This window comes from Panulirus ornatus, chromosome 16, assembly GCF_036320965.1.
Source record: "Panulirus ornatus isolate Po-2019 chromosome 16, ASM3632096v1, whole genome shotgun sequence".
Classification (NCBI taxonomy): Eukaryota; Metazoa; Arthropoda; class Malacostraca; order Decapoda; family Palinuridae; genus Panulirus; species Panulirus ornatus.
Genome location: NC_092239.1, coordinates 27,197,806 through 27,213,100, shown reverse-complemented (window position 1 = coordinate 27,213,100; position 15,295 = coordinate 27,197,806).

Sequence of the window (15,295 nt, the reverse complement as noted above, 5' to 3'; positions counted from 1 at the left end):
GCGTGAAGCTCCTGATTTGCCCACCAAACTGACTAACCATAGGGTCATGTCGTGCCTGCAGCCTCTGGGTTGACCACAATACTGAGAGACCAGAGGAACGTTCCTGATTACCCCTGGTTGCCCGCTGTACTGACTGTCCAGAGGGATTTGCCTGAAGCCTCCGGGTCGCCCAATATACTGAATAGCCAGTAGGGTATGACTGAATCCTCCGAGTCTCCCATCAAACTGACTGACCAGAGGGACGTGCCTGAAGCCTCCTGGTCGCCCATCAATGTGACTTGCCAGAGGGATGTGGCAGAAATTCCTGGGTCTCCCCCAATGCTGACTGGAGAGGGGAACAGGGCTGAAGGCTCAGGATCGCCAACCATACTGTCTGGCCAGAGGGATGTACCTAAAGCGTCTGGGTCGCCTCCGACACTGTCTGGTGAAAGGGAAGTACCTGAAATCTCCGGATCTCCCACCATACTGACTTAACAGGGGGACGTGTCTGGAGCACACGGATCCCCCACCATACTCTCTGGCCAGATAGATTTGCCTGAAGCCTCTTTGTCGCCCACCATACTGACTGGTCCGAGGGGCGTTCCTGAAGCCCCCGGGTGCCCAACATGCTGACTGGCCAGAGGGACGTGCCGTGGCTGAAAGTTCCTGGTCGCGCACCTTACTGAATGGCTAGATGGACGTGCCATTGCTGAGGCTTCCAGGTCGCCCACCATACTGGCTGGCCAAAGGGAAGGCCTGAGGCCTCCTGTTGCCCATTATACTGGCTGGCCAGAGGGACGCGCCTGATGCCTCCAGGACTCCCACCATACTCCTTGGCCAGAGGGACGTGCCTGAAACCTCCGGGTCACCCACCATACTATATGGCCAGAGGGATGTGCCTAAAGCCTCCAGGTCGCTCACCACACTGTCTGACCAGGGGGACGTGTCTGAAGCGCCCGGGTCGTCATCCACACTGTCTGGCCAATGGGATGTTTCTGAAGCGCTCGGGTCGCCTACATCACCGGCCAGATGGAAGTACAGGAAACCTTCGGATCTCTCACAATACTGACTTGACAAGGGGACGTGCCTGAAGTCTCCATATCGCTCACCATACTATCTGGCCAGGGGGACGTGCCCGAAGACTCCGTGTCGCCCACCATACTAGCTGCCCAGAGGGACTTGCCTGAAGCCTGTGGGTCGCCCACCATACTGACTGGCCAGAGGGACGTGCCTGAAGACCCTTGATCGCCCAGCATGATGTTTTGCCAGGACGACGTGCCTGAAGTCTCAGGGTCCTCCACCATCCTGAAAGACCAGAGGGACGTGCCTGAAGCTCCGGTTCACTCACCTTACTGATTGCCCAGTGGAACGTCCCTGAAGCTCCCAGGTCTCCAACCATGCTGGCTGGCCAGAGGGACGTGCCTAAAGCCTCCGGTTCGCCCACCATATTTTCTGGCGAGAGAGACATGCCTGAAGAAGACTCCTGGTCGGCCACCATACTGGCAGGCCAAAGGGACATTCCTGCAGTCCACAGGTCATCCACCATACTGTCTAGCCTGAAGACCCCTGGTCGCTTATCATACTGACTTCTAGAGGGACGTGCCTGAAACCCCCTGGTCGCCTACTATACTGTCAGTCCAGAGGGATGTACCTAGATTCACCGGGTCTCCCACCATACTATCTGGCCAGACGGACGTATCTGAGGCAACCGGGTCGCCTACCGTACTTTCTGGCTAGAGGGACGTATCTGAAACCTCCGGATCTCCCACCATACATACTTGACAGGGGGACGTGTCTGGAGTTTCCGGATCGACCACAATATTGTCTGGCCAGAGAGACGTGCCTGAAGTCTCCGGGTCACCCACCTTACTGACTGACCAGAGGGAATTGCCTAAAGCCCCCCTGTCGCCCACATGATATCTTGCCAGGACGACGTGCCTGAAGGCTCAGGGTCACCCAACATACTGAATGCCCAGAGGGACGTGCCTGAAGCTTCGAGGTCGCCCACCTTACTTACTGTCCAGAGGGATGCGAGGGAAGCCCCCAGATCGCCCACCATACTCTCCGGCTAGAGGAGCGTGCCTGAAGTCTCCAGGGCTCCCACCATACTGATGGGCCAAAAGACGTGCTTGAAGCCCCAGGACACCCACCATACTGTCTGGCCAGAGTGGCTTGCTTAAAGTCTCTAGGTCGCCTACCATATTGACTGACCAGAAGGTCGTGCCTGAAGTCCCCAGGCCACCCACCGTACTGACTGGTCAGAGATAAGTGCCTGAAGCCCACATGATGCGCACCATACAGACCAGCTAGAGGGACGTACCTGGAGCCTCCGAGTCGCATACCATACTTACTGGTTAGAGGGACGTTCCTGTAGCACCGTGGTCGCCTACCGTACTGACTGTCCAAAGGAACTTGCCTGAAGCCTCGGAGTCGCCTACCATACTGACTGGACTGGGGAAAGTGCCTGAAGCTACCTAGTCGCCCACCACACTGAGTGGCCAGATAGATGTGTCTGAAGCCTCCTGGTCTCCCACCGTACTGACTGGTCAGAGTGACGTGTCTGAAGCCTCTAGGTCGTCCTCCGTACTGTTTGGCCTGAGGGACGTGCTGAAGCCCCCGTCTTGTTCCCATATTGACTGGCCAGAGGGACGTACCAGAAGTCTCCTGCTCTCCAACCATACTGACTGGCCAGAGGGACGGGCCTGAATCCTTCGGATCGCCCACCATACTATCTGGCAATCGGTTCGTGCCTGAAAAATCCGGGTGGCCCATCTTACTGTCTTTCTAGAGGGACATGCCTGAAGTTCAAGGGTCGCCCACCATACTGTTTGGCCAGAAGGATGTGTCTGAAACCCCCAGGTCGCCCACCACGATGACTGGCCATATAAGGAATCGTCTGAATCCTCCGGTCGCCCACCATACTGTCTAGGTAGAGGGACGTAGAGGTCTGGGTAGAGGGACGCTCCAAGGTCACTCACCATACTGGCTGGCCAGAGGGACGAACCTGAAGGCTCCGGGTCACCCAAGATACTGGCTGGCCAAAGGGACGTGCCTAAAACCCCCTGTTAGCCTACCATATAGTTTATTCAGAGGGACGTGCCTGAAGCCCCCGGGTTCCTCACTATACTGTCTGGCCAGAGGCACTTGCATGAAACCCTCAAATCTTCCACCATACTGACTGGCCAGTGAGATGAGCCTGGAGCACCCGGGTCGCCCACCATACTATCTGGCCTGAGGGACATGCCTGAATCTCCTGATTTGCCTACCATACTGACTGTCCAGAAGGCCGTGCCTAAAGCCTCCGGGTAGCACACAATACTAAGAGGCCAGAGGAACGTGACTGATAACCCCTGATCGCCAACCATGCTAACTGTCCAGAGAGAAATGCCTGAAACCTCCGGGTTGCATACCATACTGAATTGCCAGTGGGGTATTCCTGAAGCCCGCGGATCGCCCACCGTTCTGAATGGCCAGAGGGATGTCCCTGTAGCCTCCGAGTCGCCCATTATATTGACTGGCCAGAGGGACGTGCCTAAAGCCCCCAGGTCGCACAACATGATGTGTTGCCTGGACGACGTGCCTGAAAGCTCAGGGTCACCCACCATACTGAATGACCAGAGGCACGTGCCTGAGGTCTCAAGGTCGCCCACCATACTGTCATGCCAGAAGGACCTGCCTGAAGCCTCCAAGTCTCCCACCATACGGACAGGCCAAAAAGGACGTGCTTGAGGCCCCCAGGCACCCACCATACTGACTAGCCAGAGGAACTTACTTAAAGCCTTCATGTCGCCTACCATACTGACTAGCCAGAGGGATGTGCCTGAAGCCCACGGGTCACCCACCAAGTTGACTGGTCAGAGAGACGTACCTGAAGCCCACATGATGCTCACCATACAGACTGCCCAAAGGTACGTGCCTAAGCCTTTGAGTCGCATACCATACTAAATTCTCTGAGGAACGTTTCTGTAGCACCGTAGTCCCCTACCATAATGACTATCCAGAGGGACATGCCTGAAGCCTCAGAGTCGCATACCATACTGACTAGACAGGGGAACGTGACAGAAGATTGCGGATCACCCACCGTACTGACTGGCCAGATAGACGTGCCTGAAGCCTCCTAGTCGCTCACCATACCGATAGGTCAGAGTGACGTGCCTGAAGACTCTTGGTCGTCCACCGTACTGTGTGGATTGAGGGACGTGCCTGAAGTCCCTGCTCGTCCACCATACTAACTGACCAAAGGGACTTGCCTGAAATCCCCAGGTCCCCCACCATACTATCTGGCTCGAGAGACGTGCCTGAAGCCTCCTGCTACCCAATCATACCGTCTGGCCAGAGGGACGTGCCTGAATCCTCCGAGTCGCCCACCATACTGAATGGCCATAGGGACGTACTTGAAACATCTGGGTGGCCCATCTTACTTTTCTCTCCAGAGGGGCGTGCCTGAAACTTTGTGGTCTCCCACCATACTGACTAGATAGTGGGACGTGACCTAAGTCTCCGGATCGCCCACCATACTGTCTGGCCAGTGAGACGTGCCTGAGGCCTTCATGTCGCTCACCATATGTATTGGGATAGGGGCGTGCCTAAAGACTCCGGGTCGCCTACCTTTTTGAATGGCTAGGGGGACATGCCTGAAGCCTTGGGGTCGCCATCATACTGATTGGCCAGAGGTACGTGTCTTAAGCCCCCATGTCACCCACCACAATGATTGGCCAGAAGGACGTGCCTGAAGCCTCCGGGTCGCTTACCTTAATGTCTAGATAGAGGGACGTGCCTGAAACCCCCTGGTCGCCCATCATACTGTCTGGCCAGAGGCACGTGCCTTAAGCCACCAGATCGCCCACCATACTAACTGACGAGAGGGACCTGCCTGAAGCCACCGAATCTCCTAACGTACTGAGTGACCAGAAGAACATACCTAAAGCCTCCTGGCGACCTACAATAATTATCAGCCAGAGGGACCTCCCTAATGCCAGAGGACCACCCATCACACTGTTTGGCCTGAAGGTCGTGCCTGAAGCCCCCATGTCGCTCATCATACTGTCTGGCCAGAGGGACGTGTCTGTAGACCCCAGGTCGCCCACCATATTGACTAGCGAGAGGGAAATACCTGAAGCTTCCGGATTTTTCGCCATTCTGTCTGGCTAGAGGGACATGGCTGATGCCCCTTGGTCGCCCGCTATACTGCCTGGCCAGTGGGACGTGCCTGAGGCATTCGTGTCGCTCACCATATTTACTGGGAGAGAGTCGTACCTAAAGCCTCCGGGTCGCCTATCTTTCTGAATGGCTAGGGGGACATGCCTGAAGCCCTAGGGTCTCCCACCATAATGACCATCCAATGGGACCTGCCTGAAGCCTTGGGGTCACCCACCATACTCTCTGGCAGGAGGGATGTGCCTGAAGCCCCCGATTCGCCTACCACACTGATTAGCCACAGGTAATTGCCTTGCCTTGAAGTACCCTGGTCGCTTCCTATGCTGACTAGCCAGAGGGACTTGCTTGACGCCTCCAGATCGCCCACCATACAGTCAGGCCAGAGGGACGTGCCTGAGGCCTCCGGATCGGCCAATCATACTGATTGCCCAGAAGTACGTGCCTGAAACCCACTGGTCACCCGCCATACTCTCTGGCTGGAAGGTTGTGCTTAAAGCCACTGGGTTGTCCACCATACTGACTGGCCAGAGGAACGTGCGTGAAGCACCCTGGTCGCCCACCACACTCTCTGGCTGGAGGGATGTGCTTGAAGCCACTGGGTTGTCTACCATACTGACTGGCCAGAGGGATGTGCCGAAGACCTCTGTATCCCACACAATACTGACTGGCCGGAGGGACGTGCGTGAAACCTCCTGGTCGCCCACCAAACAGTCTGGCCAGGAGGATGTACCTGAGACCTACGTATCGCACACCATACTAACTGTCCAGAGGGACGTGCCTGACACCTCCGGGTCGCCCACTATCCTGACTGGCCATAAGAACGTGCTTGAAGCCTCCCGGTCGCCCACCATACTGTCTGTCCAGAGGGACGTCCCTGAAGTCCCCGGGGCTCCCACTACACTGAATGGCTTTTATGGAACGTGCCTGAAGCCCCCGGATCGTCCATCATACAATCGAGCCTGAGGGACGTGTATGAAGCCCCCGGGTCGCCCACCATATTGACTGGTCAGAGGGACGTGCTGTGCTTGAGGCCTCTGGGTCGCAAACCATACTAACAGGCCAGAAGGACGTGCCTGAAGCTCCCGGGTCACCCAGCATAAGGACTGGTCAGAGGCACATGCATGAAGTTTCCGGGACGCCTACCATACTGGCTAGCCAGAGGGACGTGCCTGAAGCCACTGTGTGACCCACCATACTGACTAGCCAAAAAGACTTGCCTGAAACCCCGTGGTTGCCCAACTTACTGACTTGCCAGTGGTACATGCCGGAAGCCTCCGTGTCGCCTGGACGTGCTTGACGCCTCCGGGTCGCCCACCATACTGACTGTTGTTACGTATTACCTCCGACCCTTACATTAAAGTGTGCGTAATCAGCCCATTGGCCCATTAAAGCAGATAACTCTGAAATGATGACTCCTTTTGACAGAGAGATATGGGCTAGATACAGATTCCCTTTCATCTGGCTAACATCTTTTGATTCTTGTTACGCTGATCAAATACCAAACACATGAAAATTTATAAAGATATATTTATAAAAGCAAAAGTAAACATGGCTTTCGTAACAAAAATGATACAATATATACTTGATACATTGATCTCTCTCCATCTTTCTTTACTTAACATCTCTTTGGCATATGTACTGGCCTCATTTATATAACATAAGTGAGATGTGCACAGATTACAATATAAATTTACTCAACAGCTTTGTATCACATCATTCATCTATGGCCATTCTATGAGAGAGGATTGACTTTGGCCTTTTTCCAGTTTCTATACAAATTCTTCATATCACTTTCTCTTGTCTCTTACATATGTTTATTTCCTTCCATAAATTGTAATAATATTGAAGATATTTTCTCTTAGTTTGTTTATGCTCTAATAAACAAAATACCTTATATCATCATGCAATGATAAGACCCTCAAAACAATATAATGTACACTGGATAATGTAACTTAAAAAACAGAACATACCATTCTTCAAAGAAAACTGAATAAGATATAATGGATAACTATAACACTTATTAGTAAACAGGGGAGCTAGCTATAGCACTGTGCAGAGGGACGTGCCTGATGCATCCTGGTCGCCCACCATACGGACTGTCCAGATGAACGTGTCTGAAGCCTCCGGGACGCCCACCATACTGACTGGCAGGGGTTGGGGTTGTGCCTGAAGCCTCCAGGACGCCCACCATACTGACTGGCAGGGGTTAGGATTATGCCTGAAGCCCACTGTACTGACTGGCCAGAGGGATGTGCCTGATGCCTCCAAGTCGCTCACCATACTAACTGGCCAGAGGTATGTGTATAACACCCCATGGTATCCCCCCATACTGACTGGACATAGGGACGTGCCTGAAGCCTGTGGGTCGCCCACCTTTCTCATGCCACATGCATCTTTTGCACATGCCATCAGTGCTTCGTAAATACATCCCATTCCTCATCCACTCCCTTCACTTAACTTGACCTCACCTTTAACCATTCTACACACAGTTTCTCCTGGTACTTCCTCACACAAGTCTCCTTTCCAAGCTCGCTGACTCTCACCAATTTCTTTTTACCGACATTATTCTTTTTGTAAACCTTTACAAATCTTTGCCTTCGCCTCCACGAGATAGTGATAAGATATCACACCAGCTGCCCCTCTCAGCACAGTAACATCCAAAATTCTCTCTTGGACCCATCCATCAAATAGCAGTTAATCTAGTAATTCCCTTTGACTATCTCTCCTACTCACATACGTATACTTATGTATGTCTCTTTTTAAACCAGGCATTCCTAATCACCAGTCTTTTTTCAGCACAAAAATCCACAAGCTTTTCACCATTTCCATCAGCAGCATTGAATACCCCATTGTGCACCAATTATACTCTTAACTGCCACAATACTCGCCTTTGCATTTAAATCACCAATCATTAAAACCCAGTCTCGTGCATCAAAGCTGCTGACACACTTACTCAGCTGCTCCCAAAACACTTGCCTCTCATGATCTTTCTTCTCATGACCAGGTTCATAAGCACCAATAATCACCATTCTCTCTCAATCCACTTTCAGTTTTACCTAAAACAATCTAGAATTTACTTTCTTACACCCTATCACATACTCCCACAACTCCTGTTTCAGTAGTGCTTCTTCTTCCTTAGCTCTTGTCGTCTCACCAACCCCTGACTTTACTCCCAAGACATTTCCAACCAACTCTTCCCTTTTACCCTTGAGCTTCGTTTCACTCAGACCCAGAACATCCAGGTTTCTTTTCTGAAACATACGACCTATCTCTCCTTTCTTCTCATCTTACTAATGGAAATGGTGAAGAGCTTATGGATTTATGTGCTAAAAAAAGACTGGTGATTGGGAATACCTGGTTTAAAAAGAGAGATGTACATAAGTATACGTATGTGAGTATGAGAGATGGTCAAAGAACGTTACTTAATTACGTGTTAATTGATAGATGTGTAAAAGAGAGGCCTTTGCATGATAATTTGCTGAGAGGGGCAGATGGAGGGATGTCTGATCATTATCTTGAGGAGGCGGAAGTGAAGATTTGTAGAGGTTTTCAAAAAAGAAGCGAGAACTTTGGGGAAAAGAGAGTGGTGCGAGTAAGTGAGCTTATAAAGGAGTCTTGTGTGAGGAAGTGCCAGGAGAGATTGAGTGTAGAATGGCAAAAGGTGAAAGCAAATGACGCGAGGGGAGTGGGTGAGGAATGGGATGTATATAGGGAAGCAGTGATGGCTTGTACAATAGATGCAAGTGACATGAGAAAGGTAGGAGGTAGGCAGATTAGAAATTGTAGTGAATGGTGTTATGAAGAAGTAAGGTTGTTAGTGAAAGAGAAAGAAAGGCGTTTGGACGGTACTTGCAGTGAAGTAGTGCAAATGAATGGGATATGAATAAAAGAAAGAGGACGGAGGTCAAGAGAAAGGTGCAAGGGTTGAAAAAGAGTCCAATGAGAGTTGAGGTGAGAGAATATCGTTAAACTTTAGGGAGAATAAAATATTCTTTTGGAAACAGTTAATAATGATCGTAAGACAAAAAAACAAATGGGAATATCGGTGAAGGGGGCAAATGGGGATGTAATGACAGAAAGTGATGAAGTGAGAAGGAGATGGAGAGAGAAAAATATTTTGAAAGGCTTGAGGAATGTGTTTGATGATAAACTGGCAGATATAGGGTGTTTTGATTGGGGTGGTGTGCGAAGAGAGAAGGTCAGGGAGAATAGTTTGGTAGACAGAGAAAAGGTAGTGAAAACTTTAAGAAACATGGAATCAGGTAAGGCGGCGGGTTTAGATGGTACTACAGTGGAGTTTATTCAAAAATGGGATGACTGTGGTGTTGATTGGCTGGTAAAAATATTCTCTGTGTGAATGGACCATGGTGAAATGCCTGAGGTATATATATATATATATATATATATATATATATATATATATATATATATATATATATATATATATATATATATATATATATATATATATAGGGGATAGGGGATTAAGAATACTTCCCACGTATTCCCTGCGTGTCGTAGAAGGCGACTAAAAGGAGAGGGAGCGGGGGGCTGGAAATCCTCCCCTCTCGTTTTTTTTTTAATTTTCCAAAAGAAGGAACAGAGGGGGCCAGGTGAGGATATTCCAAAAAAGGCCCAGTCCTCTGTTCCTAACGCTACCTCGTTAACGCGGGAAATGGCGAATAGTTTGAAAGAAAAGAAAAGAAAATATATATATATATATATATATATATATATATATATATATATATATATATATATATATATATATATATATATATATATATATATATATATATATATATATATATATATATATATGTGAATAAGAGCAAGGTTATTAGGTACAGTAGGGTTGAGGGTCAAATCAATTGGGAGGTGAGTTTGAATGGAGAAAAACTGGAGGAAGTGAAGTGTTTTAGATATCTGGGAGTGGATCTGGCAACGGATGGAACCATGGAAGCGGAAGTGGATCATAGGGTGGGGGAGGGGGCGAAAATTCTGGGAGCCTTGAAGAATGTGTGGAAGTCTAGAACATTATCTCGGAAAGCAAAAATGGGTATGTTTGAAGGAATAGTGGTGCCAACAATGTTGTATGGTTGCGAGGCGTGGGCTATGGATAGAGTTGTGCGCAGGAGGATGAATGTGCTGGAAATGAGATGTTTGAGGACAATGTGTGGTGGGAGGTGGTTTGATCGAGTAAGTAACGTAAGGGTAAGAGAGATGTGTGGAAATAAAAAGAGCGTGGTTGAGAGAGCTGAAGAGGGTGTTTTGAAATGGTTCGGGCACATGGAGAGAATGAGTGAGGAAAGATTGACCAAGAGAATATATGTGTCGGAGGTGGAGGGAACGAGGAGAAGAGGGAGACCAAATTGGAGGTGGAAAGATGGAGTGAAAAAGATTTTGTGTGATCGGGGCCTGAACATGCAGGAGGGTGAAAGGAGGGCAAGGAATAGAGTGAATTGGAGCGATGTGGTATACCGGGGTTGACGTGCTGTCAGTGGATTGAATCAAGGCATGGGAAGCGTCTGGGGTAAACCATGGAAAGCTGTGTAGGTATGTATATTTGCGTGTGTGGACGTATGTATATCCGTGTGTATGGGGGGGGTTGGGCCATTTCTTTCGTCTGTTTCCTTGCGCTACCTCGCAAACGCGGGAGACAGCGACAAAGAATAAAAAAAAAAGAAAAAAAAAAAAAAAAAAAATATATATATATATATATATATATATATATATATATATATATATATATATATATATATATATATATATATATATCCCTGGGGATAGGGGATTAAGAATACTTCACACGTATTCCCTGCGTGTCGTAGAAGGCGACTAAAAGGGGAGGGGGCGGGGGGCTGGAAATCCTCCCCTCTCGTCTTTTTTTTTAATTTTCCAAAAGAAGGAACAGAGGGGGCCAGGTGAGGATATTCCAAAAAAGGCCCAGTCCTCTGTTCTTAACGCTACCTCGCTAACGCGGGAAATGGCGAATAGTTTAGAAGAAGATATATATATATATATATATATATATATATATATATATATATATATATATATATATATATATATATTTTTTTTTTTTCTTTTTTTTTTTTTTCATACTATTCGCTATTTCCCGCAATAGCGAGGTAGCGTTAAGAACAGAGGACTGGGCCTTTGAGGGAATATCCTCACCTGGACCTCTCCTCTGTTCCCTTCTTTTGGAAAAAAAAAAAAAACGAGAGGGGAGGATTTCCAGCCCCCCGCTCCCTTCCCTTTTAGTCGCCTTCTACGACACGCAGGGAATACGTGGGAAGTATTCTTTCTCCCCTATCCCCAGGGAATATATATATATATATATATATATATATATATATATATATATATATATATATATATATGTATATATATATATATATGTATATATATATATATATATATATATATATATATATATATATACATATATATATATATATATATATATATATATATATATATATATATATATATATATATATATATATATATATATATATATATATATATATATATATATATATATATATATATATATATATATATATATATATATATATATATATATATATATATATATATATATATATATATATATATATATTATATTATATTATTATATTTATATATTATATTTTGCTTTGTCGCTGTCACCCGCGTTAGCGAAGTAGCGCAAAGAAACAGACGAAAGAATGGCCCAACCTGCCCAAATACACATGTATATACATACATATGTGTCCACCCATGCACAATATACATACCTATACATCTCAATGTACACATATATATACAAACACAGACATATACATATATACACATGTACATAATTCATACTGTCTGCCATTATTTGTTCCCATCGCCACCTCGCCACACATGGAATAACAACCCCCTCCCCCCTCATGTGTGCGAGGTAGGAAAAACACCAAAGGCCCCATTCCTTCACACTCAGTCTCTAGCTGTCATGTAGAAATGCACCGAAACCACAGCACCCTTTCCACATCCAGGCCCCACACACTTTGCATGGTTTACCCCAGACGCTTTACATGCCCTGGTTCAGTCCATTGACAGCACGTCGACCCCGGTATACCACATCGTTCCAATTCACTCTATTCCTTGCACGCCTTTCACCAACCTGCATGTTCAGGCCCCGATTACTCAAATTCTTTTTCACTCCATCTTTCCACCTCCAATTTGGTCTCCCACTTCTCCTCGTTCCCTCCACCTCTGACACATATATCCTCTTGGTCAATCTTTCCCCACTCATTCTCTCCATGTGACCAAACCATTTCAAAACACCCTCTTCTGCTCTCTCAACCACACTCTTTTTATTTCCACACATCTTTCTCACCCTTACATTACTTACTCGATTAAACCACTTTAAACCACATATTGTCCTCAAACATATCATTTCCAGCACATCCACCCTGCTGCGCACAACTCTATTCATAGCCCACGCCTCGCAACCAGGCAACATTGTTGGAACCACTATTCCTACAAACATACCCATTTTTGCTTTCCGAGATAATGTTCTCGACTTCCAAACATTCTTGAAGGCTCCAGAATTTTCGCCCCCTCCCCCACCCTATGATTCAATTCCACTTCCATGGTTCCATCCGCTGCCAGATCCACTCCCAGATATCTAAAACACTTCACTTCCTCCAGTTTTTCTCCATTCAAACTTACCTCCCAATTTACTTGACCCTCAACCCTACTGTACCTAATAACATTGCTCTCATTTACATTATCATATATATATATATATATATATATATATATATATATATATATATATATATATTATTTTTTTTATTTTGCTTTCTCGCTGTCTCCCGCGTTTGCGAGGTAGCGAAAGGAAACAGACGAAAGACATGGACCAACCCACCCCCATACACATGTATGTACATACACGTCTACAGACGCAAATATACATACCCATACATCTCAATGTACTCATATATATACACACACAGACACATACATATATACCCATGCACACAACTCACACTGTCTGCCTTTATTCATTCCCATCGCCACCTCGCCACACATGGAATGCCATCCCCCTATCCCCTCATGTGTGCGAGGTAGCGCTAGGAAAAGACAACAAAGGCCCCATTCGTTCATACTCAGTCTCTAGCTGTCATGCAATAATGCCCGAAACCACAGCTCCCTTTCCACATCCAGGCCCCACACAACTTTTCATGGTTTACCCCAGACGCTTCACATGCCCTGATTCAATCCACTTCCAGCACGTCAACCCTGGTATACCACATCGATCCACTTCACTCTATTCTTTGCCCGCCTTTCACCCTCCTGCATGTTCAGGCCCCGATCACTCAAAATCTTTTTCACTCCATCTTTCCACCTCCAATTTGGTCTCCCACTTCTCCTCGTTCCCTCCACCTCCGACACATATATCCTCGTGGTCAATCTTTCCTCACTCATTCTCTCCATGTGCCCAAACCATTTCAAAACACCCTCTTCTGCTCTCTCAAACACACTCTTTTTATATCCACACATCTCTCTTACCCTCACATTACTTACTCGATCAAACCACCTCACATCACTCATTTTCCTCAAACATCTCATTTCCAGCACATCCACCCTGCTGCGCACAACTCTATCCATAGCTCAAGCCTCGCAACCATACAACATTGTTGGAAGCACTATTCCTTCAAACATACCCATTTTTGCTTTCCAAGATAATGTTCTCGACTTCCAAACATTCTTCAAGGCTCCCAGGATTTTCGCCCCCTCCCCCAACCTATGATTCACTTCCGTTTCCATGGTTCCATCCGCTGCGAGATCCACTTCCAGATATCTAAAACACTTTACTTCCTCCTGTTTTTCTCCATACAAACTTACCTAACAATTGACTTGACCCTCAACCCTACTGTACCTGACAACCTTGTTCTTATTCACATTTACTCTTAACTTTCTTCTTTCACATACTTTACCAAACTCAGTCATCAGCTTCTGCAGTTTCTCACATGAATCAGCCACCAGCGCTGTATCATCAGCAAACAACAACTGACTCACTTCCCAAGCTCTCTCATCCACAACAGACTGTATACTTGCCCCTCTTTCCAAAACTCTTGCATTCACCTCCCTAACAACCCCATCCATAAACAAATTAAACATCCATGGAGACATCACATACCCCTGCCGCAAACCTACATTCACTTAGACCCAATCAGTTTCCTCTCTTCCTACACGTACACATGCCTCACATCCTCGATAAAAACTTTTCACTGCTTCTAACAACTTGCCTCCCACACCATATATTCTTAATACCTTCCACAGAGCATCTATATGCCTTCTCTAGGTCCATAAATGCTACAAACATATATATATATATATATATATATATATATATATATATATATATATATATATATATATATATATATATATATATATATATATATATATATATATATATATATATATATGTATATATATATATTTATTTATTTATTTATTTTGCTTTGTCGCTGTCTCCTGCGTTAGCGAGTTAGCGCAAGGAAACAGACAAATGAATGGCTCAACCCACCCATATACACATGTATATACATACACGTCCACACACAGCGCATATTATTTTATTTATTTTATTTTGCTTTGTCAATGTCTCCCGGGTTAGCGAGGTAGCGCAAGGAAACAGACGAAAGAATGGCCCAAACCGCCCACATACACATGTATATACATACACGTCCACACACGGAAATATACATACCTATACATCTCAATATACACATATATATACACACACAGACATATACATATATACACATGTACATATTTCATAATGTCTGCCTTTATTTGCTCCCATCGCCACCTCGCCACTCATGGAATAACAACTCCCTCCCCCCTCATGTGTGCGAGGTAACGCTAGGAAAAGACACCAAAGGCCCCATTCGTTCACACACAGTCTCTAGCTGTGATGTAATAATGTACCGAAACCACAGCTCATTTTCCACATCCAGAACCCACACAACTTTCCATGGTTTACCCCAGACACTTCACATGCCCTGATTCAATCCATCGACAGCACGTCGACCCCGATATACCACATCGTTCCAATTTACTCTATTCCTTGCACGCCTTTCACCCTCCTGCATGTTCAGGCCCCGATCACGCA